Source organism: Streptopelia decaocto (genome assembly GCF_964273445.1).
Source record: "Streptopelia decaocto genome assembly, chromosome: 11".
Classification (NCBI taxonomy): Eukaryota; Metazoa; Chordata; class Aves; order Columbiformes; family Columbidae; genus Streptopelia; species Streptopelia decaocto.
The window spans coordinates 3,845,001-3,849,774 of record NC_138666.1 but is presented as its reverse complement, the minus strand read 5'-3'; positions in this window follow the sequence as shown (position 1 = coordinate 3,849,774).

The following is a 4,774-nucleotide window of genomic DNA, read 5'->3' as shown; positions in this document are numbered from 1 at the left end:
GATTAGATCTCTAACTCCTTGATCTAAATGTCTTGGGCTTTTTTCATGCATTCTGCTACATAAAACTAGTTTTAAAAAAATACATTCAGCACAGAAAAAAATAAAGACAACAAACACAGTCCTGATTTCTCAAACAGGCTTTTAATCTGCAGGTGCAAATTCTCCACTTATTTATAGCTGTTTCCTCAATTTAATGCCTGCTTTTCATAAAAGTACAGTGCTAGCACTAGTAGATCCAATTGCCTGTCTGAAGCTGGAAGATACGAGGCTCAGATGTGGAGAAGCGAGTTTTAAAAACTCTTCAGACAACACTCCTGAATTCCCCAAACAATCCAGCAATGCAATTCTTTGACTAAAAATAAACCAACAGCTTCTGACAGTGAGTCCAATTCCAGCAGCCCCAGTGCCGTACAGATCGTACAGGGCATTTGTGCTTAAAACTACGTGAACACTAAGTAGTTGTGCAAGTGCATGTCAAGTTAAATGTCCCTAACAACCCACAAAATGATTATTTTTATGCATAATTGCAGTAACTATGCATGCAGGTTAGGTCCATAGCATTGATTTTACATGCCTACCCTTGTGCTGCTACAATATTGATAATTTGAATCTGGTTTATTCTCATTGTTTATGCAGCCAGCAAGATGCTGTGAGTGTGTGCACAGTGGGTTGTGAGCTGAGACCTTGCATCTTGCTCCACAGAAGTTGCAATCTAAACAAAAAACCTGTGCACAGGAGAGTAGATTGGTCTTCACTCCACTGAGAAACAGAAGGGAGGAAGCAAGAGATGACAGGAACAGTAAAGCAGAGGGGTTGGGCAGAGAGGAACAGAAATAACCAGGCATATGACATGAAAGTTCACAGCAAAGGTAAAGACCTGGGGCTTGGAGACTTCAGGAGGTACATAGATGTGCAGCCCACTGCAAGGCTGTGAACAGTGGGACTGTGGGCACGTTTTATGTAAGATTTCCATTTATAAAAAAGGATGATTGTCAGTGTTTGCTTACTTCAGAAGAACATTGAGAAGTTAAATACAATAATGAGGAAGATGTGGTGACCAAATAGTGGCAATAGTAACCAAAGCTGTGGATACATCTAAGGCAGGTGAAGATAGGATCTGGCAGGCTAGGATAAGATATGTGACTAGGATGTGGTGAGAGATGCTGAACGATTAACAAATTATCTCCCTTTTACCCCAGACTATATCTGTTCCCTCACCTACTGAGACCCCTCTCCAAAGCAAACAGGCTATATGGCCGCAGTACTCTTTGGGAGTGGGGCTTCGGAGCAGACACGTCTGGAATGGGTGGTCTCATCAAGCTCAGTATCCTCACCCAGGTGTCTTTTATCTGCCAGCCCCCATGTTGTGGATCCTGTTCTCCCAGATGCTTTATCCCATCATTTAAATGCTGCTTTAGACAACTTTTTTTTTCCGCCTTTTGATTGATGTCCAGCCCAGCACATTATCCCTTCCTTTAAATTGATGTCACTTTCTGTAAGAGCCTAAGCATTACTCTGAATTGTGTTTTAATTGCTATTTATATGTCCCTCAAGTGTGCAGAACCATGAATTGTTCAGCAAAGGCCAGGACATTTTATAAATAAAATCCTCACTTGCTACTGAGAATGATAACATTAGCCGGCAGCATCTGGATACATTTTCAAAGTGAAGATTTTACTTTTACAAGACAAGGCTAAAAACACAGATGGCATAAGCTAGTGTGAAACCTGCAGAAAGCTTTTTTCCCCCCTGTTCTTCGAATACCATCGTAAGTCAGTGAGTAGGAGGAAAGTTAAAGCTTACATACATCCCAGCATGCCAACCCATGCCCTACTGAGATACTTGACTGTCTAGTGCTTCTAAGCAGCTGGAAAAATGTCAAACTGTCATCACTGATTAAAATGGGATTTTATAGAAAGCATCACACATATTGTCAGAATTCTAGTCTTATTTCTCATGACGGAAATATAAAAAGTCGCTAATTTGGCTTCAAAACAGATTTTCCTCACATTTCTCTCTGTATTCTACTGGTATCTAGCCAAGTCTCTACATATCCAGTAATTATGGACTCTATCTTGTTTTGGAGAGCAGAGGATTTACCCACCATGATTTTTCACTGGAAAGCCTGGAATCACACAGATGTCTGCACATCAGCAGTTCTGCCGGTTGCTGTCTCCCAGCTCATTCCTGAGCCCTTGAGCAGAGCTGATGCAGGTGATTTTGATCTCTATGGCTCACCTGCAGTTCCCTGCCTTCCCCTCCCTCAGCTAAGGCAGGAACTACCTCTCTTGTAGCAAACACCTTGGTGGAGATAAGACGGCTGCATTACCAAGGACATACTGTATTAGCCTTTACTATTTGGTGCAGACTTTTGGATTGACATCCCAGAGTCACTTGACTTTCATCTCCTCTTGACATCATGAGCTCTACTATTAAAGTTCTCTAACCTTGAGAGAAAATGTGAAAATGATACTGTTTCACCTGTACTCTCTATTAGGTGTCAAACTTTGTGTGCTGTGTGTAATCCTTTCCTATGTGTGTGCAAAGACAGCATCAGGAACTCCTGATGATATTCACTCATCAAAACCTCCATAAGACCCAGAAGATACTTGGTGCTGAGCATGGAAAGGGAAAGTTTGAGAGTCAACACCAGGCAGGAGGTGGCACCTTCTCCCAGTGGTGTAATGGAGGGGAACAACTAAAGCTTCTGCACCCCAGGCCAATGCTGTACCAACAACCTAAGACCAAGCTGACCATGTTGGGGCAACCAAACCCTACCAATAATGCAAGGGAGAGGCTGAGTGATGCTCCACACAGCCACCACCATGGGGCTACCCTGCTCTGGCTCACACTCACTGTCACACAGCTGCCAGCAGCAGATGCCCTCTGCAATGGTGTCTTGTTAAAGGATTAATCACTCACAGGTTCGGCAAGTTCAGCACTCCTCAGTATCACCAAAGACAGCAGTAAGCCCCACTCCGCACCTGACATGCAGTTTTTTGAGGTAAAGACACACTGGCATTGCAGAGGCTGCAGGAGGCACCTTCCTCGTCCTTGAGTGATGATGGGACTTCCCCAGCTGCAGCCCCACCAGCCCAGGCTCAGCAGCATCCTCCCTGGGGCATGGGCACAGCAACAGCCCCTTCTGTGTCTGGTCAGGCTTTGCTGCTGACAGAAGCTCCATGGCCTCTGGTGTGTCACTAGACCAGGGGTCAGAGAGGAACGGGGACCCACAGACACAGCCCCAGGCAGAGCCCTGCAGGAGGCACCCAGGACAGACACCAGCAGCACTGAGCAGCCTGGCCTGGGCCAGCGCTTAAATACCCTCAGGCAGGGCTGGGACTGGCCAGAGGGTGGGACGGATTGATGGAGAGGAGCTTGCTCCCTGTGGGGGAATTGGTTGGCAGTGGGGCAGCATGGGCTGGGTGGGGCCCTCTACAACCTAGTGGGAGCCCCATGAGGTGACCATCACACCAATGCAGTCACTGTCCACATGGGGTGAGCATCACCACCAGTGCAATCAACAGCAACATGGCATGACCTCCACCCCAATGTCAACAGCCCCACAGGGTGAGCATCACCCCAGTGCAGTCAACAGCCCCACAGGGTGACTCCTACCCCAATGTCACCAGCCCCATGGGGTGACCATCACCCCAGTGCAGTCAACAGCCCCATGGGGTGACCATGACCCTAGTATAGTCACTGGCCCCATAGGGTGGCCCCCACCCCAATGTCATCAGCCCCATGGGGTGACCATCACCCCATTGTAGTCACCAGTCCTGTGGAGTGACATCCACCCTCCCATCCAATGCACTCAGGGTTGGGGGTGACCCAACTCTAGGGTGATTCCAGGTGTCTCACCTGGGGCAGGCACTCCCAGCCTCATGCTGGGTCACCACTGAGGCCACACAGCAGGGACACGGTGCCAGGAGTGGCTCCTCACTGCTCAGCTATGCACATGCTGTAGCTGTTCCAAGACAGCCCACCCAACCAATCCCATGGTGAGGTGGCACCATTGACCTTGTCTTGAATGTAGTGAGGATGTTGGTGGGAGATAACAGCAAAACAAGTTCAACTACGATGAGCTGGATATTGAGCCAGACTTTTCAGATCACATTTTGCCCTTATAAAGCTGCCTCATCTGCACTGATGGCCTAGACCAGGTGCCTAAATCTTCTAAGAGCTGTCCTCTTTGTGCTTCCCTGAGCTCCCAGTGAGTTCTGAGCAGGGACCTCCCAGGGATGCCACTGCCAGCTCCTTGCTGTTCTGCCAAGCTGAACCATATTCAGGAGTCCCAGGAAGATGGTCTGCCCGCCCCAGAACAGATCCCCTGCAATCCCCCACACTTACGGCTCTACAGAGGATCCCTATTTTAACACAGTTCACAAGCTTGACAGTGCATTGAGCTCATCCTGAGTGATGTGAAATGGAAACAAACCTGGATTGCTGGATCCTCCACTGACACTTACTCTGGGAGGTCCTGGAGATCATCAACTCATCTTGGATTAAATGGGGCCAGCTGGTAAGGGCGCAACAGACAGAGCATCACAAAAATATAAACTCTATCATAGCAATTATTATTCTTTTTAGTCAGTCACTGCATCACCCTGAGTGACAGGGGAAAATAAAATGTCCTTGTTGCAAACCCTTCCAAACAGAACAAAATGGTGTAAACACAGCATGCCTGCAACCCTCTGCACCAGTGGTTAAACCTCAGCCTAACCCAGGTCTCTGGACAAAATAGAGGGTTAAAAAGTTAATTTTTCTCACCCAG